The 23,887-nt window shown below is 45.1% G+C and overlaps 1 long non-coding RNA gene across 1 annotated transcript in view; it reads right to left on the minus strand.

Annotated features, from left to right (window-relative positions):
* Positions 1-591: 591 nt before the first annotated feature.
* The window catches only part of LOC136558986 (uncharacterized), a 31,524-nt gene continuing 8,228 nt past the window's right edge, over positions 592-23,887 (minus strand). The window contains exons 2-3 of the long non-coding RNA XR_010783947.1: positions 943-1,008; positions 592-824 (exon numbers count right to left, since the gene is read on the minus strand). This is a non-coding gene — a long non-coding RNA (uncharacterized lncRNA). The remainder of the gene's footprint in view (positions 825-942; positions 1,009-23,887) is intronic.

The raw sequence follows: 23,887 nt of genomic DNA on the forward strand, positions 1-23,887 counted from the left end.
AGAAGGGACATGGAAACTAAATACTCAGCCATAGCTGAGGACGTCTCCTCCACCACCACGAATCCTCCTGGCCACACATGTAATAACAAACCGTGTTCTTGCTTTGGGCTATCATGTTGCAGAGATGCCAGTGCAGCATTTTTTAGCAGCACCAAACTATAGAAAATATTGTATTCCAGATAATTTGTTTTCCAAGATAGTATGCCTTTCTTTCACAGAAAAAGCAAATCTTCTGCACATACCCCCTCTTCTCATATCCCAATGTCCCTCTAACGCCTGCCTCTTTGCTGCCATCCTTTGGCAGCCTCCAGGTAGAAAAAGGGCAGAGAATCACAGACTGCCATCTGTGAAACCTTCAAATATCCCCATCAAAAGCTAAGCACTCAACAAACAAAGCTGTGGTGTCTTACCAAGGGCCGAAAGGGACACCGCAATTTCCTCTGGGCTGAGAGATTAGATGGTTAGAGTGCAGGACTGAAAGCCAGAGGGCTTCCATCCAAGCCCAGCCACTGACTCAAAGTCCATAACCACCTACAGGCCTTTGCCAAATACAGCGGTAAGCAGAAAGTTATATCCATGAGACTGATGAGACACAGTGTCCTCTTGTTTATTGCTGTCCATAATATTGACCTGAACAGACCACACTGGTTACTTGAAACTGGTTGAGATATCCTTGAACAAGGGGCCCTCCCATCACACCCATAGCTGCAAAGACACTCTTGGCTGTTGGCACCCTCTGTTCACCCACAGAAGTCAGCTCCAAGGATGCTGAGAATATTCCAGCCTTTTAGTGATCCTTGCCCTTTCCATGGAGTGAATCTCCTCTGGAAAAAAAAAAAAGGGTCATGAGATTATGATGCTGAAATTCCACCTTTTTTGTATCCTATAGATTCTTGTTTCAATGGAATGTTTATATCCATATGGGGTTAGTTGGATACTCACCATTTGCATTCTCTTTTCCAGATGGATGAGGCTGTGCTGGAATCTCTCATGTGCTAATCAACCCACCTGCAATAATATATAAACACACACTATTTCAAGATCTCAATCTATCATGGTGCTTTCCTTCAGACTCTTACTTTCTTGATAGTTCTTTCCCTTTTCTTTGGTGTCTTAATCTCTCCAAGCCTTTCCCAACAGTTAGACACCGTTGTTAACTCATCTACAAGATGACTGTGCCTTTTGCTCTCCAGACAGATTGAGAAATGGAAATGAAGTGACTATTGCTTTTTGCATCATATTTTTGATAAGGAGATAGAGTGAGCTCTAAAATATAGCAGCATGAAAGTCATTTGTCTTTTCAAAAATGCATCAAAATGTCTCCACATCTGTTTACATTCTCCAGTTCTACATCTCATCTCCATAGGGACTGAACAACTCTGTTTGGTCTCACATTGAAGTCTGGATATTTGTTCTGACTCCTTGTGAAGGCTGTACAACCCAAAGCACAGTCCTTTTGGATGCCTCCCCATTCCAGCAAGATCACATTTCACTTTTTTTTTTTTTTTTTTTTGCATTTATTAAGTGCTCTCCATAGTGTGAAGAAGGTTCAGTTGACAGCCCTGGAAATGGAGGTTCTCTGCTTAGATGTAGTAGATGCAATATATGTATCACCACTCCACCCACTGGAAATGAGACTTCATCTTGAAACCTCAGCAAAAAGAAGCAAATTAAGTTCACTCTCCATGACCAAAAGTTAGCTCTTCTGCTGTTGCAATACATAAAAGTGGCAGTTTTGAAGAAAAGGCAGATCTGGGCAAGTCTTACTTACCCTCTGGATTAGATCACAGAATCATAGAATCATTTCAGTTAGAAAAGACTTTTAGATCCTTGCTAACTTCTGTGCAAAGATCCTTCCACCCCTTTGAGACAGGTGTACCTTGGGTGTTGCCAGCAGGCCTGATGTCATGTGAACTGACCCACTATCAAAAAAACCAAAATTCTGCTGGTGACACCAGGCTCAGAGCCAGATATTGATCTACTGGGCTATTCCAGTTTCTTTCCTCATCATTGCCTCCAAGTAGAAGGATAAAGAACACTAGTTGCACTCCTGATCTCTTAACAAGTCATCCCAAGATCCTGAAGTATCTCTTACTATCACCTATTCTACCTCTTCCATTAACAATCAGTCAAAAACTCACATTTCATCAACTTTCCTTGGTTCCAGACAGAAACCCTGTCAGCAATGAATCAGATTTACTTCCAAATTAGTCACCAGCATCAACCTCAGCCCATGCAGTACTTTGAAGATCTGGAAGGCCAACATGAATCCACATTTCTCCTGGTTTGCCTTATGCATACTGTTCAGTTCTTAAAATTCCCCAGCTCAGCTGGAATTCACAGCCAAGCCAAGACTGCCAGGGTGCACTGGGCACATGGGAGGGCCAGCAGTGAGCCTGGCAGCAACCATGGCCTCAAATAATTTAATTTTTTTTAATAAATAAATTATGAAAGAGGATCAACTGTTGTATAAAGCTTTTTCACATTTTCAGCCATCTCCTTTCATATTTTGCTCCCACATACATTTAAGGAGTCCATGATGAAAATACAAATTGGTGGTGTTATCCTCCTTGAAATCTATCTTCAAAGCTTGCTTCTTTATGACATGGAAGGCAGTCTCAGAACTTGTTAGATCTCTGAAATCCTGATAGTTACATTTCACAGTTCTCACTGCTCAGTATCTCTACACATTTTTTCTGTCCCTTCTCTTTATAAGGGTTATTGTTTTGCTTATGAAGTTTATTGAATAGTCTAATGTTAACTTAGGAAAGAACTTCATGAATGCCAATTTGTATAAATAAACCCATCCATTTTAAACGTGATGCACTTATTCTCTGTCTCACTTTCAAAGACAGAAGATCCATTCTGTGCAAAAGGTAAGGCTGGGAAATGTCTTTTAAGGAATAAGAAGGGCAGATCAGGCTGGGAAACAGCTACAAGTGATTCCCTCTTTCCTGGAAATGGCCTCTAAAAGGCACTAGTGTTACCACTGATGCTACAGTTCAATAAAAGGAGGCCTTTGCCCACATCACTTCTCTTTTTTTAAAAAATTGTGTCTCACACATAAACCGTAGAACAAAATAAAAGCTGAAGGAGGACTCTGAGCTGTCCTCCTCCTGCTGTATAACTTCTGAAATCCATTGGATCTACTTCTCTCTCCCTCCCAGAATCATTGTTTCAGTAATCAGAAAAGAGTGAGGATGGCTGTGTGGTATTTACAGCTGCCAGTGATTTCACAAGCTGTTGTAAACATCCCTGCCACTTAAAGCATGTTGGGAAGCGTGTTGAGAATATATACTTTATATATATATAATAAATATTATATATATATATAAAGTGTCTTGAGAATATATTGACCGTATACTGTCACGGTCAGTGCCATTTTAATAGAAATGAAATTGTAGTTAAGACCCCATGGCTGACTGTGAGAGATTGGTTTCCATCATAAAAACTGAAATGCTTTATTGATAACATGTTTTATGAGCCTAGCTGTTAGCCTTGGGGGTGTCATCACACTGTAACCTTCCAGCTCTTTCCCTCTGGAATGAATTGAAGGCGGCTGGAGCACTAATTTATTACAAAGACAGGTGCTGCAGCAACAGGAAAGAAGGCAAGACAGCAAGAAAGCAAGGAAGAAAGGAAGAAAGAAAGCACAAGCAAAATGGAGAGACTGACAAACTTAACTACAAGACAGTATTTGCCTGGGCTGTAATTTGTTTACATGCCAGATGTCCACATGGTTCAGGCTGACAGCCTTGCAGAGGGTGGGAAGTCCAACACTGCCCAAAGCCAAAAAGAAGAAAATTTAAAAACATAAAACCGAAATTACTTTGCTGTTTATTTCCTTCACCAGTGAAAACTGTGTCCCTCCAGATCATAGCTGACCATACCATGCACTAACACTTTCCCCTGCAAACATGTGATTGGAGTCCTCTTCTTTAGCCAGACCAGCTGAAAAAATGGATTTTAATGTAGTATGGTGAGGGAATTGTAAAATACACTTCTCTAATTAGTTTATGAGTTTGAGGGTGAAGGACTTGGGTGAAGAAATGTCATGATGTCACTTCTATGATATTTGAACAGGCTTATTTATATTCCTCACCTTAGATCTTTTCCTCTTGCACCCATCTTCCTTTCTTCACCTCTCACTCCCCCCCACCACCTCTGTTTCTTCCTTGCTTCTTGCCAAGTCCATCACATACCCGGGGTCAAACAGACAGTTCTGCAGATGGGTTGATGATACTGCAAAACACTCAGGGTGAGATGTTTCTGTCTGGCCTACAGATGGGAGACTCATAAACACTTGATACACCCAGTCCCCCATTACTGGTTTAACAGCTTTTCTACTGGAAAGCCAAGAGCTTCCCCAGGCAATGCAGGGAGTTGCCATATGTTCAGAATACTAATAATTCCTCTAAAAGCTCATGTGTTTTCAGGCTAACAGAAGAACTGAAATTCTTTTCTTCTTAGTATGTTTGCAGTCGTTGCAAAAGGATCCATCTGGATGGGCTCTTGTGTGGGTATTTGCAGGCCCTGTCAGTTGGATGTGTGTGAGTGTGAATGATGCTTTTTGTCTTAAGTCATAGAGATTGATTGCATTTAAAATATTCTTCATCAGGATCTTCTGTCCCTGCCATGCCACAGCTCACCAGAGACACCACCACTTCATCTGCCTGATTCTGAACATTGTGTTTCTGAGAGGTGCATGTATCCCTGCAAACACCAAGTGGGAAAAAGAGGCTGTTCCATACCTCCAGAGTGCTACTCCATCCTGCACTGAGCAATGGACCTCTTTGAAACCAGAATGCCCTGGAGCAGGACATAATTAGGAGCTTCCTTTTTTTACTGTGAGATTCCAAGTTTGATCTTCAGGCATCCACATCTGTAGGAAAGTCACAGGAGATTCTTCCTGTGTGAGGCCTAAAAGTGTTTGAGTATCCTAGCTGAAGAATCAGTCTTCTTGAATTCCTTTGGCTAACCTGAAATGGAGACGGTCAAACAGTGACCAGGTGCCATGAGGAGCAGTGAACATGATAAAATACTCCTTTACCTGTCCTACTTTTTCATGAAGTGCTAGGAAGAGAACACCCTGCCTCTGTCTGATGGCACCCCAAGGACTGAGGGCTTAAGTGAAGACCACATCAGTCTGCGACAGTGAAGGATTCCAGTCTGCATTTAGTAGGAAAACGGTCATTAGCCTTGCTTGTCTGGCTGAGTTACTGAGAAAAGAAATTGCATTCTTCTTCCTGAATCCCTTTTGTGGTTTGAGATTGACAGAGCATCCTTCTTTCCACACCAGAAATACATAAGTAGTGTTGTTCTGTACCACCTCCTGTCCTAGCTATAGTCATATTTTTTGTATATTATATATGTAAATCCCTAAGGAAACTGTAAAAAGTTCAGCAGACCTTGGTGAAAGCAAACTGGCTTCTCATTGAGACAGAAATGAGGTGTGCTGAGAAAAGAACACCTCTAAAGGGAAATTCAGAGAGTTGTTCCCTGAGTCTTGTGCCAAATTCCCTTGTAACCTCAAGGTCTTGGTGTCCAACAGAGACTACATCACTCTTAGGAAGAGGCTAGAAAACATAACTGAAAGTGCTAAAATGCCATTGTGTACACAGCCTCTCTCCCTGACCTCAAACATAGTTTGAATCACCAGCTCTCAAAAGATGTATAACACAAACAAGAAAGATCTAGAGCTGAAATATGGAAGGATTTCCTCATAGAAAACACTTAGAAAAAAACCCTCTGATTTAGATCACTGTCAAATAAAGTACAAGAAAGGAATATAAAACTATGACTGAAATGTACCTAATGCCCTCATCACACTCCTAGAATGAGGGATTTTCACCTCTTTCTGCAGCACATGTTTAGCTTGAAATATGCAAGCTGCTCTTGTCACATCTTCATGTGAACACCTTGGATTACTCACAAGGTTTAAATTTTGGCACCCTGCCTCAGTAAGTTCCTGAGTCAATTCCCCAGTGTGAAGAACTGCGAGAGGACAGGACTGCCCTGTTCAAGGCAGTGAGGCTCTGTGGAGAGCAAAGCAGCTGTTGTGATATCCAATCTCATCAACTCACTCATCCTACCTTCATTCTTAGAGCCATAGTTAGTTCAAAGCAGAGAGTGTTATTCCTCCAGCTGAATTCAATCCCTGTGACATTGGATGCAGTCCATGTATGCTGGGGATGCCTCTCTGTCCTTCCCTCAAGAGCCTTTTAGACAAAGAATAAAGTTCTCTCTAGCTGTGCTACATTAAGCAAACTAACAGCCCTCAGTTGCTCCAGACCCCACAGTGATCCCCATCACTGACATGAACATTTCCAGAGAAAATGAGGGTTTTATTCAGAAGAAACTGATATTTGCTGTAGAACTTATACAAAAGCCATTTGTGGTGAGATATTTGTATATTGAAGCTGCCTTTAAAAATTCTAGTTTCATAAAAGGCTTTGTCATCTCCAAAAAAAATACTGACACATTTACATTAAAACCAGAATTCTTGGAAAACTGTTTCGTCTTCTGTTAGCTGCAAATGAATGAAGAAAAAGTCCACATTGGTAATTCTTTTGTCAACAATACAGCACAAAGGCCTTGGTGTCTTCTGAAGTCTTTTCAAGTACTTACTGTTACTCACATGGTGGAAAACAACTTTTTTATCTTCTTTAATGGAGTACAGAAGAATATTTATGTAATGAATCAGATGGAGAAGGCTGAAAAGGCTCATTCTTATCTACACTGATGTTCATCCCACCAACTTTTGCCATTTGTAAATTAGATGCTTAAATTCAATACCTGTCTAGATTATTCTGTTCATGAAGAAAGGTAGACATTTTCAAGCAGGAATAGCCTCCATCTTTGGGACAGGCTGGGATATTCCTTAGAGGCGCACATTTTTCCCCAGTGCCTAAACTGCGATCTATATAGAGTGCTATAGCAAATGCCTAAACACTAGACAGTTTAAATCTAGAGGAAATAAACCACATCTTGAGACTGCCCTCCAATATAACATTAACCAGACCACTCACTGGATGACCTCCTTCATTTTATCCTGTTTTTTAATCTTCTGGGTCCTTTTCTCTCTGGTAAAGCTGTACCAGACACTTATGGAACAGCCGAGGGATTTTGCCGGCCTATCACTGTGTTGATAGATCTTGCTGTTTCAAGTCACCACAAGAGCAGTCTTCTCCCCTTTCTACATCTGTCCCTATTGCACTCTGGTTGAGTTCTGGGGACTTTCCCATCCTGTGTCACTTCATCTGGTCACAAAGCCACAACCCTGCCACAGCCTCGTTTGCCAAATATGTTGCATAAGGTTCAACTTTGTGGGTTTCCTCCAGAACAAGAATACAAAGATCTTCTGTGGCAGCAGAAACAATTTTCTCTCTCAGGGTGCACTAGACATGGGCTTTGGCCTCTTTATTTCCAAGTGAAAACAGAGTTTAAACTTGAGCAGGATCCTGGAACAGGAGAAAGGTGCTCAGAAGTGCCTGACAGTACTAAAAGGAGATTATTTTAGCACTAAGTTCTGAGCTAAGAGCCAGGGTATGCCTGGAGAGACTGCCAGCAGTCTCTTCTAGCTGCCACTCCAATAATATCCCAGATGAGGGGCTCCTGACCCTTGCCTGATGCAGGTCACATTTGCCATCACCCAACACCTAAAATCCCTGCAGTGTCCCCACTGTTCTCCCTGTACCTTTGGCAATCCCAGTGGTGCCTCTGCATGGCAGTGACAGGTCCAATAAATGAGCCAGGGTAACTTACTCATTTGTGTCTTGCTCCACACCTACTGTGAAGCAGAAGGCTCTGGATTAGACACAGCTGTCTGGACAATGGACACATCTAGTCTGGTGGGAGCAAACTACTAAAAAGGTACTGAGGTTGTGCAGTCACAGCATGCCATGTAGCCTGTAGCAGGAAACAGCCTTTAACTGTACACACTTTGCACATGAGGAACCAAGGGAGAGCATTTAGCTCTCATGGTTAGCTGTGTTCCCCCAGTGTGTTTAAGCAACAATGTTTTGTGGACATCTTGGCTTATCACTGAGCAACATTTCTCCCCCTCATTCTGTTAATGGCAACCAAGAGGGAAATACTCGGTATTCTCCATGAGCAATCATGGCAGTTCCAAGAAGGGCATACTTAAGGTCTGTGGCCTACCCCAGGCATTGTTCAGCTTTAGGCAGCTGCCAATGAGCTAGAAGATTGTATGAGAACACTTGGCAGCTGGGCTGGGTCTGAACACATCTGGCCCAGCAACCTGGAGAAAGTAAGAACAGGATAAGTAAATATGCTGTTTCCCCCATGTTATCCAAACGTGTTATCCTCTGCAAATTTATTAATCCCTAAGGAATTTCTTCATTAACTCATCCAGAGTTCCCTGGGAGCTCATCTCCATCCGTGTCCATCTGACAGATCAACTACATGCCACAGGAGGAACTGCCTACTTTGTCTGATTCTGACATGGCCCTCCCAGCCCCATTTGGTGTGCACCTCACAGGTGCCTTCCTCTGTCCTCCTGCATCCTCATGGATAGCTCTGCATCCCCCTGCACCAGTACCACTCTCATATGGTACCTGTGACCAGTGAGCAGGGGCCTGTGCAGTGAAAGAGTTAAAGTTCAGCTCCTTGTCCATCCTGCTCCAGTGCTCCAGCCCCTCTTTTGCAGAGTTAATACTCCACATGGTCTGTACCAGACAGGTATTTGAGACAAGATAGTGATCAGCTGACGCATTTGGAAGTCGCAAACTGGCCAGGAGTGCTGTTCCCTGAGCTCCCCTCCAGTGCACCAGGAGGAAAGGCACAGAGCGTGAAGGAAGGAGACGGCACAGCATGTTGGAGCATGACGTCTGCTCCTGCTTCTCCTTGGCATCACTCAGGAGGAAGTAAGAAAGCTTTCTTCAGGCTTTCCTAAATCAAAAGTGTGTGAATAGCTGAGGCTAGGGAAGAACTTGTCCCCTGCCAACAAATACTTACATACACGATCGTTTCTTCCATCCATATCTCCTCAGGGCAACTGAGTTTCTGGTTGAGCCCAGTGCTGAGTCACTGAGGTATAAATTCAATGAATATAAAAACCTTCCTCTGTGACAGCAATCCAAGAAAGCACAAATGAGCAGAAGAGATGGAAAGAAATAAGAAAGCTAAGAATGTATCAGGGCTGACAGCCCCAGAGAAAGTCCTACAGAAGATATCTCAGCACCCTCTCTCTGCAACAGCTTCCGCAGCAGCTCAGAGCCATCCCTTTCCTGAAATATCCACAAAAACAAATCCAAAAGATTAATACATGTTCCAGGGTGGTGCCAAGGAGCCCTCCTACTTATATCAGGAGACTGCAGAGAGCTTTGCACCTGGCAGGATGAGGTCTTTCGGGTCTTGGAGGGGAGATCCCACTTTATGGCTGGAGGTGAATGACAGCCATCTGAGCCCTTGTCGCACGCTGTGAAGGGTGGTAGGGCTGCTGTCTGAGCTGCTCTGGCCAATTTTTACAATGGTACCATTATCCATCAGCCATCTGGCAGGCGTAGCTTTTATTTTTTCTACATACAGCCCTGTGTTGGCAGATGTTAGGTGGAAAGGAAGGTTGGCAGGGGGAGATTTGACATCTTGTCCCTTCTCCCCTTTGCTAACATTCCTTTGGCTTGTAAGTCTGATAAAACAGTGATAGGAGAAGATTGTTATCAGTTAAGTTCTTTGCAAGGGCACAGTTTTTCATTTCTTTTAAGATTTCAATGGCAACATAAAGCACATTTCCCAGGAACCAGGAAGGAAAAGTCTGACTGGAAAAGCAACTAGGGAAAACCCTGGGTTTAGGATTTTTGTTCATTAGTAGGTAAGAATGTCACATCCTCCAAAATATCCTTGAGGGTCACTGATGTTCTTGGTTATTAAAAAACCTCTCACAAGTGTCAAGGGCAATGCAGGGAGTGTAGTGCAGAGGGAGGATGAAGGTCTTCAACAAATTACTGTCACACAGGTTTCACAACCAGTGTGCTGACAGGGGCTAACCTGCTCCACAGACTCATTTCCTGGAAGACAAGAGTGCATCCTCCCCAAATATGGCTTGACTGCCTCAGCTGAAGATGCTGTTATTCATTACTTCAAGACCCAAAGCAGGGACTGAGGTCCCATTGTTCTCGGCACTGTATTAGCAGAACGAGGATGAGACGGGCTCTGGTAACCAAACCCAGCAGGAGAGGGGCTCCATCACACTCAGCCCCACCACTGGGTGGTCTCAGCAGAGCTTGTGCTCTTCTGGGGAGACTGGACTTGAGTGGCCCACATTTCTCTGAGTGGCTCAGTACTAAAACTGAAGACAGAAGTAAAAACCAGCAGGCAGAGGAGCTGCCCAAGGCACTTGCCTGCACCACAGAGCAGTGCTCCTCTCCAAACGGGCCCAGTGGTTTCTGCCAAGGGCAGACTCATCGAGAAACTTGTCCAAAGACAGTGTGTCTCACTCTCTGAGCTTAACGTGATGCCTTTTGGTCTCTGCAATTCCCCTAGCACCTCTCAAAGGCGAATGGATTTGATTTTGGCAGCTGTTCAGTGGGCCACATGTTCAGCTGATCTGGATGATGTGATTGTTTTTGGGAGGACTTTCCAGGAACATTAAAATTGCCTGGAGGATGTGTGTAGCTGGCTGGAGCAGGCTGGTCTGAAAGCAGGAACCCATCCAACTGTGACGAGTTACGGTCCCAGGTGCGATCGGTTGGTCCTATCGCATCTTCAGCAGGGTGTGCCTCCACCTCCAGCCAGGACAGACACCCTGGACACACACAGCCCCTGGGAATGGCAGCTGAAAGGAGACACTCTGGCCCTGCAAGAGCTGTGTGAGTCCTGACTTTGCTCCACATTAACGAGTGAAAGAGAAGGAGCAGGGCTCGGCTTTCAGATGTGGGAAGGAAAGGCAGGCTGTGTCCCTGCTGGAGCAAATGTCAGATAGGTGGCACAGAGCTGCACACCCAGCACTCAAAAGAGCCCAGAGGAACAAAACATGAGGATCTTTTTTTTGAGTTACCTGATGGTGAGGAAAATAAAACAGTGCTCTTTGGAGTGAGATGCAGGGCACTTTTCCAGCAGAAGGATTTTGAGCATGAACCTCAGCCCAAGGATCTGTCATGAGTAATGGCTGGGTGTCACACTCGCTACCGGCAACCGGAGGCACTGAGACCCCTGGTCTGGCAGGAGCACATTCAGACCAGACTCTGCTCCTTGCAGCAGAGACTAAAGTGGATAATGCAACATAGAGATTTCCACTGTCATATTTATCTGATAACACACCAAAAATAGGTCTCCCTGTCAGGATATCTTTTTGTCCTCAAAAAAATAAAAAGTGGAAAGTACTACACCGGCTTCTCTAGACAGTATGGAAAAACAAATTTTAAAACCTTCACGTTTGACTTGGGAGATTTAAAACGACCAGCAAGTGGAGAATATCTAAGTAAGGACATCTGAGTAAAATGAACACAGTTCCAACTGCCTGATCCTTCATCTCACAGTCAAGTCCTTCTGTCTGAAGACTTTTTCTCAGAAAGCTCCCTCCTGTCCATCTCTCAGCACCCACCTACAGAACTGTTCAACTGGCCACCTCACAGGAGAGGCACAGACAGACCTCTCAGTGGAGGGATACTGAGCTCACATGAGGATACCTGTTAGTCTTTTAATGCAAACCTTCTCACACAAACACTCGACACTTCCTTGCAGCCTTGTCACATTTCTTCCTTATTTGTAATGGGCTTCAGCAAAACTCATTGTCCATCAAATCCATGTGTCCAAGATCATGTAGTAGGAATCCCAGAGTGTGTGTGTGTGTGTGTGTGTGTGTGTGTGTGAAAGCAATTGCATTTTGCTGCTGGATGTCTTAGCTAAAATGCAAATTAGCTGTCACTCTTCAGTAAATTATGTGGTACTAGGCTTTGCTCTGCTTCCCTTTTTTCCCTTGTGTTACAAATAAACACGAGGGAAGGATGGCCTCTCCTACACATCTAGAGATGCTGATAGCTCCGTCAGGCAGCAAGATTTGGCTGGGCCTTTCTGTTTATAATAGCTTACAAATCTTGCAGCTTAAAAACTACAAACCACATGAACATGCAGTTTAATCACTCAGCTCCACATGATTGAGGGAACCCACCAAACCTAAGCACAGCAGAGAAACCCAACAGGAAATGGACATCAGGTGGGACACAAAAAGAGAACTGACAGTCTGGGGGGAGCTGACCCCTCTACAGCTAGAGATCTATTCAAAACTGCCTCAGCTAGGATCCATAGCCCATTTCCTTAAAAGTCTTTGCTAGAGAGATGTCAACTCTCATCTTTCTTTGTTATCATGTGCTGGATTTAGCACCCCCAAGTCCAGGGGCACTTGAATCTCAAATACTATGTTCTTCTCTGATGGGTTGCCACAACTGCTACAAAGACTGCTTGCATCTTGCCCTGTGACCTTCTGATGAGTGGAAATAATGTTTTACTACCAGCAATTACAGCAAGAGAAAACGAATTACTCGTCACAAGTTTGAACTACAATAAAGCAGTTGATGCTGGGTCTCTCAAGACAATTAATACAGCTCAGCTTGGAGAACAACATGACTGTGAGAGCTCAAAACCAGCTGGAAGACTGCAAACAGACTAGCAAAATGGCAAAGTCAGCAGTTACTACCTTTTCCTGGCTAGTTGTGTATCTCATGCCAAAGAGAGGTGACAACCTGCGGTCACTTTACGGGCTTTAATCACAAACAGTGCTCTCAGCAAGAGAACCCAACATCCCACAGCTTCCCTGCTGCAGTCCCATAAAGCACCAACCCAGCACAGACAGCCTGCCAGCACCCCGGCTGCACTAAGTGGGTGTATCAAAAATCAGCTCCACACTGTTTCTGTGCACAACAGGACATTTGTTCCTAGGTTCAGTCACCTCTATAGCTTGATCCAGCCTTTGAAAAACATGTGAATGTGGTATTATCACTTGGGCTTGAGCACGACCTCAGGCATGAGGGAATCTGACTGCTGGAAGGAAGACCTGGAGCCAGCACCAAAATCAGTGAGTGCAAATGGCTGCAATAGGCCAAAACTCCAGAGAGACACTGGAAACAAAAAGTATCAAAATCTCGGGCTGTCTCATGAAAATCAGCCAGCAATTGTTGGGCAAAGCACCATTTTCCAAGGCTGCTGCTCCCTCTCTTTGGCCCTCTGTCTAAGTGTGACTAAGTGCTTGCTGAGGAGCTCTGCTCCTGGGGTCAAAACCTGAGATATAATGCAAGGCAGAAACATAACACACGGCACGACTGTCTACCAGGCACATCTGGATGCAGTGTAAACCTCACCTCTTTGTCATTTATTGCTCCCTCTGGGAAGTTCAGATCTGTGCAACAACAACAAAAACCAAAACAAAATTGTGATTAGTGATGTGGAAATGTTGCTGCAGGTTGAGAGCCTGCAAAATGTGGACTGGTTTAGATAAAGCAGGTGAAATGCCCAACTCTCTCCAAAACAGAAGACCTCTTCAAGCATGTTTTCCTTCCTCCAGGGGAAGGAAAAGAGATGCAATGAACTGTGAGACTTTTCTCAATGGAGATTACCCCACCTGCTCCCTCCTGGACAAAACCCTGCAAGTTACTGTCTTCTATAGTTTCAATGGACTTCCCATTCTCCTCTCTCCCATCCTTGTCACCTGTGATGCAACAACTGTGACAGCTCCTCAGGTCTCAGCTTAGCAAATATTACATATCCCCACCAATACACCTTCTAAATTTCCCCACTGTGTCCTTTCCCAGCTGTTTTGCTGGACATGATGTCACTCACATGACACTGTCCACTCTCACCCTCCCATAAGCATCCCAAAAGTTTATCCTGCTGTGCTGCCATCACAGTAGGTTTCACAAGAAGCTGACACCAGGCTCTCCTCTCCTCAAGTGGCCCATATCTAGCAGATTATGTATAAGCACAGATGGCTCTGCACTGGCTGCTAATTAGGGATTGTTCCTTTTCATCTGGTCACTGGGGCTTGTCATGGGCAGGGGCTGCCTGACTCCTTCCTCTTTGATTTCAGAGGGTTTTGTAAAAAGTAACCAGGCAGAACTGATGGTGGATGAAGTTTTCAGGAATACCTCAATTTACATGGCCTGCAGGGTGATCTGTAGCTGTGCAAACACACCCATCACTCTTCAAGGATCTTGTCCTATTCACACCAGGCAGCAGGGCTAAGCAGAATGTAGAGAAATGTGACCCAAGTCTCCAATCCCCAGGACAAGGATGGAAGTGGATTTAGAGTAGAGATGGCTATGTTCCTCCTACCAACTCACTGGCTCTGTCAAGTCCCTGAGTACAGCAAGTGAATAAGCTCAGCATGTGACACCACCCAGAGCATAATTAGGCATTTTGATGACCCCCTTCTCAGAGGTACATAACATGCAGGCACCACTCTGCCCTGCTGGGGATGATGTACAGGAAAAGTTCAGCACAGAGCAGCTTATGCCTCCATATAGGCACTTTCTCCATCACTGCCTGCCTGTGGCTGTAGAGCATGGGCCAGAATGGTGCACACAGATCCCTTCTGGATGCCTTTGAACAGCCTTTCCAAGCCACTACAACTTCTGTCTCACTGCTCTGCTTCCCTCCTTCCCCCACTTAGCCTCTGTGGCTGAGTTAGCCTTGGCCACAGAGATGGGGCAAACAGCGGGCAGCAGGAAAACCTAAAGGACACCATCTAAATGGGCAGAATGCAGTGGACACTGCACTAGAAAAGCTTTCTTGGAAGTGTGGGGAGAGCAAAGAGAGTGCCCCAAAAGCCATCAGTGTCACAGTGATGGAGCAGTGCCTCCCACAGCAGTGGAGATGGGAGGAGGAGATGATTTCAAAGCGACATCACGCTCCAGCTCCACAGGAGGAACAGCTACAGGATGAGCAGTCTCCTCATGCACGTTAACCCTGTAGCAAAGAACAGGATTCACAAACTCCTCAGCACATCTGGTCACACTCTGTAATCTAGCAGGGCTCATCCCAGTCCCCCCATTCCCCTTGAGAACGTGGTCTGCCGGCAGTTTATGGGAGGGCTGAGCTGATGGTGTGATTCTTTCCTTAGCCTTTAAGGGGGAAAATAACCCTCAACTAGGACATCCAACACCTAATAAAAATTACCTTAAAGAAACTTCTGACAATATTCCTTAGACCTTACATTTTAGTTACATGTTTAGTTATTTCTGGTGGCAGGGGTAATTCCTGTGCAAGTGAGGCATTTTCCAATGTGGAAACACCTCTGTGAGGAGAGGAATGAACTGTCTGGTTGCAATATCTCACGCACATATTCCTTAGATGGCCATGACCAAGCCCCTGCCGACTTGGAATAAGTGAGACAAGCAAACAGACCTTTAACTGTGCTGTGGAATAGCATCTCAGCAGGCGAGTGCTCCTTTCCCCTTCCCGAGAGCATCCTGGCATCATCAGCATCCCTGGCATGCAGAAATTCTTCCTCATCAAGAACATGACCGCATTGTTTCAGTGGTTGCACAAATGCAGCAAGGAGATGGCCTCTGCCCCCAGAGAGTCTATAATCATGTGTAAAATGCTGGACAGGGAACACAGTTTGATTGAAAGAGAGTGTGAAGGAATAATAAGATAATACTGTAATATGTCCTTGGCCTGACTCCATTTCCTCAGTGTGTTACTCTCTCAACCCTGATGATGTGGTGTCTCATTTACAATTCTGGAAATGCAGGCCATATATATCCTTGTGACTAAAAGATCAAGGACCATACTCCAAAGTCTGCCTGGCACAAGTCAGTTCAGCTTGGCTTATAAATAAATTCTCTTCCCTCCTCCATCCTGTGGTAGTCACCTCCAGAATCCTTACAGGAATGAGACATGCTATTCCCCAGGCCAAGCTTCAGAAACAGAGGTACGAGCTGGCCAAGTAAAAAGGCATGTTTATCATGCCTAGTGTCTAAGACTAAAAAGTTGAAGCTAACACTTGTCTATGACCGTGGGGAAAGTCAGTGTTAGAGACTAGGCTTTCCTGTCCAGGGACCATGCCAGGAGATAAAAAGAAGTGTTTTTTCAGGTTAGGATTAGTCCTTATTGTATACCTGTTAGGTTTTTTAGCACATCATTCAGAATTAGTTGTCACCTAAGGCTCAGCTTTGTGAGAGTGTGCAGGCACATACATAATAATGTCCTGTGCTGTGTGCACTTGTGAGTCTTGACGAGGTGTGAGGCGTGTTGGCTGCACATGCAAAGAGCCACTGTCACGCACAGGGGAAGCCTTTCCAACAAACATAAATGTTCTTTTTCAACCAGTGCATGGCTGGTGCTGCATACAGTGTCCTGGCAAAAATGACCAGTAGAAAATCACTGCAGTGTTCAGCAGAGGGCCTCTGGCACTGCGTGCTTGAGGAGGATCAAGCTGGCTCCCACTGAGCCACAGACATTCAGCCACAGCTTCTGATCCTACATTCACTACCAAGCTGGAGAGAAGTTGATATCAAATCTTTACCAGTGGTGTCTTTGACCACTTTTGAGTTCCAGCTTGAAGTTAATCCACTGGAGGCCTTTATTGTCAGTTTCGTGGCTTGTAGTCTGAGGAACTTGGATCTGGGAGGCCCGGATAGCCCAGAGTTCCTGTGAGTCACTACTCCTCTGAATTAGGAGGTAGCAATTATAATTAGCAACTTCCAGTTACATGATCACATTGCCCCAGACGTGTCTTTACTGTGTGTGGCTGCAATGGCAGAAATGTCACGTTTGTTTGCTTGCGCTTCTGTCCTTCCCCTCTGCTGCCATGGGGTGTCTGCAGTGAGAGCAGGGAAGGGGGTTTATTTTTTTTGGGTGATATAAAGTGAGTGGGGAACAATGAGACCAGAACTACAGATTTGACCTTGAGTGCTGGGAGAAAACATAACACACAGTCTGTATAAAGTTTCCTCTTGAAGAAAAATAATAATAATAATAAAAATCTTTTTGTTCCTCCACCAGAGAAGACTGTAAAAATTTGCTCCTGCAAAGCTGAAGTGGATTTCACAGCCAGAGCCAGGTCATTCAGAAACTGTTGCCAGGTCAAGTTTTCACTTTGAACATTTTCACAGTTAAAGGAGGATCCGGAACGTGTGAGAAAACACAGCCCCAGATTTTCAACTTTAAACTGCTTGTTGCTTTAACTATAAGATGCAAGGAAGAGAGAAGGACTGGGGACACTGGAGTGGCAGGGCTTGGGTGATTTGTTTATCTAGAAAATTTGTGCATCTGCTCTTTTGAGTGAAGTTCTCATTGGCTTTTTTTTTCTTTACTCAATTTTCCAGCTGTGTAGCACAAAGCACGAGCAGGTCAACAGCTTTGCCGAAGATCATAGAGTGAGTCAGTGGCTCTGGAGAGATCAGAGCCAGGACCCCACTGTGTGCCAGCTCTTTGTGCTTCCCTCTGCTTTTAAAATTCATTTCAACCCCAGGTGCTAAAACAAGGTGAAACAGGACAAATTCCAGACTCTGACTTTGGCAGAAGCTTATGAAGGACACAGTGAAAATGCCACCACAATGCTGTGACACCAGAAACCACAGACTGAATGGTGCACAGCCATATTTATGCTTAAGGGTATGGGCACTTCCATGTCCTCATGACTTTACAGTAGCTTTTCAACCCACTGGCCCATTTCAACTCAATCTGACAGCACTGCAGGGTGCTCCAAGATGCAACATTTCTACACTTTTCCTGAAAACTGGCAACCAGATAAAGAAGAGAGCTGGAGATTAACTACCAGCTATAGGAAAAAGTGACTCATTCACAGCATTGGCCACCAGCAAACCATCCCAGAAAGAGCAGGGAGGGTGCAGGGGGGACAAACCAGAGGTTTGTGACTGCACTTGCACAAGGAAGCTAAAGAGGGCTGGGGCTCAAGCACAGGCATGGAACTGTGAGCACACTCCCCAGCACAGCTGTCACAGCATCTCCTAAGCCTTTGGATAGGGACCTCAGGCAAGAGACAGGCCCAGGCACAAGAGGGCTTACATCCTCATCTTCTGGGGTGGGGACACACACTCTGCAGTTCCATAGATATGATCTGTGACTTGGATCCTCCAGACTGACACTGAGTGTTCCGTCTTTTTCCTGACTGGACAATTAACCAATTAAAAGTCATCTCTGCCTTTTCTTCCAAATTACTATTTCTTTGTGCTCAGGTTAAACCTTTTAATTTCTGAAATGGATAGGGAAAAAATTTATTTAGAGAACTGTTTTGAGGTATTTGGGGGAAAAAAAAAAAAAGCCAAGCTTGACTATTTTGCCAGCAGTGGATCTCGATTTGTTATTGTAGGGTCACTCGAAAGTAATGGCTGGCAAGGGTGAAAGTAATTTGCAAGCCCAGAGCTGCGCTGATTAATTGTGGCCAAGCTGCGCAGCAATAGTAGGGTCTTTTATTGGGAGGTCACCAAAGGGTACAGGGCTGAACAGAACGGATCATTACTGGAGGGCTGCTGGTTAATAGGAACTATAGAGCTGTTTATGAACAGGGGGCTCGGCTGGTCTGAACAGGATATTCATGAAGACTGTGCTACAAAATGCTTCGTTGTTGTGGTCATGCGCCCTGGGCTGCTCACATTCGTGGGTGCACTTGTGTGGGCATGTTCGGTTTATTTAGAAAATAAGGGCATTGAAGCACTTGTTTTCTGAGGAGGAAAAAAAAAGTACAGAGTAAGAATTACTCCAACTGTGCAAATATTGAAGAGAAAGAAAGGAGAATGTCTCATTGTCCTTTTTACAAGTCTTTAAATGACAAAGCAAAGATGTGAGACACTGGGCAGAGCTGTGCTTGCCATCGCCTGGGGTCCCCAGCACAGCAGAAGGCTGCTAAACCAATAATCTTGCTTTCCTGACCTTGCAGCCTTCTAACAAATCTTTTCTACTTTAGCAGAATTGGTTTCAGAGAACTAGGCTGTGTCATCTGGTACTCTGGTAATATCCCCATTTAACAGATGCAAGGCCAAATCCCGCTCATGCTTCACTGGCAGAGTCCTATCACTTTTGGTGAGACTGCTCTGGCTGAGAGCAGACCACAACACTTTTCCCATTAATTTCATTCCCCCTTCCTACTGTGTCTGATTTTACGGTGCCCTGGAAACTGAGAAACCTGTATGTCCTCAGAAATTTGATGTACAGGAAATGTAGTCTCTTAACTAATCTTTTCCCTCAACAGAGAGGGTTTTTTTGGGTGGTTTGTTTTGTTGAGTTTATTTGGTAGATCTTGCCTTTCAGTGCTCATGGAAACTGGTTATGGCAGAGAGGAAAAAGACTAGTGATTGTAATGCAGCAGCCACACATCATGCTTGGTTAAAACTGTTGCCAGGCAGCTCCAGGAACAGAATTCCCAAGTCCAAACTTTATCTAAGGCCACTCTCCAGCAACCTCTTCAGGCAGAAGTGGCCCTTCTGGTTCATCACCAGCTGGAACAGATGCAGGCATGACTGAGCCTAAGACATCCCGTGCAGGCTGCAGCCAGGGCGACTGCAGCCACCCGCTCCTGCCTGGGCCCTGGAAGCTGCGCAGCCATCAGCCAAAGGCTCACAAGCCTGCTGGAAAAGCTGTGGACTCCAAGGCACAAAAGCCAGGCTGCTTTAGAGGAACACTGCCAACACTGAAGCAGTCACCACTTGGTCAACTGACCCTGGAAAGGACAGGATTTCTCAACATCCACCAAAACTCTCTCTGATCTGGGAACATCTCAGATCTTCCACACCTAACTTCAACCACGAAATAGCTCCACAACTGCTTTCAAATGGACAGCCAACTTTTAAATGTATAAGGACTTTTAAACGTATAAGATGGGATGGAGTCCGCAAGGACAGGCTATTGCATTCATATTTTTCATTTCTTCATGACAACGGTGGTGAGGCACTGGAATAGGTTGTCCAGAAAAGTGGTGGCTACCTCATCCCTGGAAGTGTTCAAGGCCAGGACGGGGCTTTGAGCAACCTGGTTTAGTGGAAGATATCCCTGCCCATGCCAGGAGGTTGGAATGAGATAACCTTTAATGCCTCTTTCAACCCAAACAATTTTACTGTGCTATGACTCTACATGTGTCAGTAAAGTTGAGGAGGAGGTGACGGTCTTATACGACTCTGTGATCTCCAAAATCTTCCACCATTAGACTTGAAATATGTTTGGATTTTGGAAGGTTTCAGCAGAGAGTGTGGCATACAAGATCTGAAAACTCTGGCCATGCTTTGGAAAGATGAGATTTTAAGAGGCAGACAACAAGGACATCAAGAAATAGATGGGAAATCAGGCAATGTGCTATTCACAGACTGGAAGACCTCAGAACAGCATCAAGGATCTGGCAACAAGTAATGACTTCAAGCAGAGCTAGAGCACAGAGAATAGCTACAGGAGCCAGTCACCTGGGAAAGCTGCTACAGTAAAGTTTATGTTGGATCAGACTGTCCTCAGGGATTTCTGCAGGAAGATTGAAGAGGCTGCTGAAAACTCCGGAAAAAGAGTGCAAATGGGCCATAAAAATGAAGACACGTGGGAGGAATGATTTTTTTCCTTTGGCCGAAACTTACGCAGAAACTTTTGTTCACAGATAAAGTTCTTGTCCTGAGGAAGAATCCATCACTCTGGTATATGAATGCTGGCAGAGATGGCATCATTGCCAGAATGCTTGTTAACTGTGGTCCTTCCAAATGTGACCAAGAAAGGGTTCTCCAGCTTCCTTGTGTGACAGGAGAGGGAGATCCCTGCTCCTCTTCCTAACTGTTGTAAATTGCCTGCTCTTCATGGCACTGTCCTCTGAGTCTACCCTGTCAAGCTGGTCTACATTTGACTTGAGTCCTCAACCACCTGTTGCCCATTTTGCACTCACTGGTTCAATCTCAGGTTCCCATCTGAAATGTGAAAATTAACTGCCCTAGAGGAAGGCAAATATCTTAAGGCATCATTTATACCAGACTTGCTTCAGACAGAGGGATGGTGACCAAAGGTCCATGGATCTCAGAGGAATGTGCAGCCCACAGCTATGGAGCAGCTCTCCCAGAATTTTCTTTTGTAAGAGGGCTGTGCTTTCTTGCCCTGTTGCCATCACTGTCCTCTTGCCAAAGAGCACAGAGTTGGCTGGCATTTCCCTGGGACCATTGCAAGAAGAGCCCTCAAAGACGCGATGTCACGTGTGCTGGAGCATGCCTTCGGTCTGAGCGAGTTCCTGTCAGCCTGATATGCAGGGGAAATGCTGAATTTAATTCCTGATGCCAACACATGCATCCCAACGCAAAGATGTCACCCACTGGCACAAGTGTGTTGAGTCACAGCATTTCCCCAGGCTGCAAAAGCACAACACTCATATGCTCATATGCTGTTTACCAGCAAAGATCCACGAGGGTGCTGGCTCCTGCTGTGAGACCCATGTGCTTCACTCAACCTCACAGTGACTCTTCTGAGGAGTTAGCACCAATTCAAGGCATAAGTGGCCCTGACTTTCCCTCTCCCTCTCTCTTAGCCTACCTGTGCTTCTTAGCACAGCTGTGAAGGAAAATAGGAAGACTGCAGAGAAAGCTAACACATGCCCCAGGTTGTGAAACTTGGTTCACAGGAGGCTGTGGAGATTCCCTCCTCAAGAAAAGAAAAAGGGAGGAGTGCGGGGGGGAAAGAATAAAAATGATGGCTTGGACCAAGTTCAGGCCTTTGATGTGTGCTCTGAGTCTGGGAGCCCAAGAGATCCTTGAACCTTGAAGGCCTCACTATTTCTGTGCTGGGCACAGACTCTGCTTTCCCTCAACTCCTTCCTGGATTGCTGCATCTGCTCTAATTTCAACTGTCTTTTTTAGGCATGTGCTCTAATACTACTTTTTATGCATCTAATTTAATACCACTTATTATTTCCTTTAACATTGGGTGAAACAATCCTTAGGGCCAGTCTCAAGCCCATGGACCAGTGTGTCCCATGGCTGTTCATCAGATGGTGGCAGGAACTCTTGCTGGGGTATCCATGAGCAATGCCAGACAGCAAGCAGGGCAGAAAAGGGAGTCAGGATGCTTACTAGGGAAAACAACGGGAAAGGATGTGTTGCTCAAAGGGTGAAAATGCCTCCCCTTGCCAAGGAGGTAAGGGAGTTAAGGGTGGCAGGCTGGCAGTGAGGCCCTTCAGCTTTTGCTCTGTGTACTTTTGCAATTACTGCACAAGTGAGAGAAAAGGGGGACCACTGCTGCAAGCCATCTGTCAGGAGTGCCAGGGAGATCTGTCCCTGGCTTACAAACACCACCTGTGTCTCTCTGCTGTGATGGCCATGCCTGTCTATCTTAAGGGAGCCAGCAACTGGAAAGCAGAGGAGGAAGATGGAAAAGGGGAGGTAAAAAAGCTGCTGGTTCTGGATGAACGGACGGACAGAAAATTATTGCCTTTAGAATCCTGGGGGACAGGTAAATTTCAGGGGAGGCTATAATATACCATAAAATTAATATCTCTAGCTGAGGCTGTGATTTGACACAGGCAGGAGAGTTATGAATTTTAGTTCAAGAGTCAGTATTATTTTAGTTGACCCTTGAGGATCAGGATTCACAAGCAGGAGGCAAAGTGGATGTTGTATAAAAACGTTTCCCCACTAGTAAGAGGGTGTTTCTGTTCTTCACTGAGGGGCCTGTGTAATACACAGTTTTAGGAAGGGCATTTGGTAGAAGACATAAAATGTATCACATTACAGGTGAGAATATGTGGGACCCAAAGTTTTGATGTGTCTGAAGTAAGACGGCTCTGAAAATTAAGGTAACTGGGTCAATGAAAAAATGTGTTTAATGCCTTTGAGGTTTTGCTTCTGATGAGTATTTGGGTCCTCACCCCTCTGGATAGGAGAGGGGGTGTCAAGCAGGAAATGTCAAGCAAAGGCAATAAGAGCAGAGAATAACCTCAGCTGCAGTGCAAGGGAGACGCTTGTCAGGGATTTCAGCACTGCAGGAGACTGGGGAGGACAGTGGCCTCAGAAAGAGGCACCAGAAGAAGCAACTGGTTGGAGAAAAGCCAACTGCCTTTTGACATCTCTGTTCTCTTCCCTAATTGCTAAACCCCTTTACATAAATAAATAAATATCCCCTGACACATGAGGAACAGTCTGACTTGTGAGAGCTACTCCAAATTGCTCTGTTTATCCACTAGATCCACCCGAGCAAGAGCATGCTCCCAGGAGATCAGAAGGAGACACAGCTCAGTCCAGAGCCACGAGAAAGCACCTCTTAATGCTTCTTTGCCTTGAGCAACAGCTTTAGACAATTACCCCCAGTCCTGCATCCTGCACCTCACCTCTGCTGTGCTCCAGACCATCAGGATTAACAAAACAAGGCACTGAAATTCAGCCTCAGAGGAGGCGGCAAATTGGCAAGCCAAGCTGGGACCTGCTTGTGGGAGCAAGCGCTGTCATTGAGGGAGTGAAGCCATCCACTCTCCCTGCACATGGTCCTCTCCATCACACTGGGGACAGAGGTGTCCCAGCAGCAGCTGCAAGTCACAAAGGATTTGTTGTAGAGAAAAAGCAAAGGCCAAAATACACACACAGGTTGCCCTGCAAGAGCTGATCCTCCTACTTGTCAGCAGTGTAACCGTCTGGAAAAGTATAATTATTATAAATGTAATTAATAGTGATCTGGGAAGATTATAACTTTCCCTATTCTTCTTTCTCCCTCCCCACCCCCTCTTCCAAACTTTCTGGTTGTGCTTATTTTGGCAACTCTAAAATAGTAATTTGATGCAAACTCTGGCCACAAATCCAATGGAGCTTGATAGGCTTTAAACGAGGGGAGGGGAGATAGGCAGGGGTGATGGCTTTAATAACTGTTCTTGGAGAAAGGCCATTGATGTGTTTCCATTACTCGGAAGAAAAAGAAAGCCAGAAAGAAAACAAGTGGTAGGACAGGCATTAGAAAATAACTATGA

This window comes from Molothrus aeneus, chromosome 7 (genome assembly GCF_037042795.1).
Source record: "Molothrus aeneus isolate 106 chromosome 7, BPBGC_Maene_1.0, whole genome shotgun sequence".
Taxonomy (NCBI): domain Eukaryota; kingdom Metazoa; phylum Chordata; class Aves; order Passeriformes; family Icteridae; genus Molothrus; species Molothrus aeneus.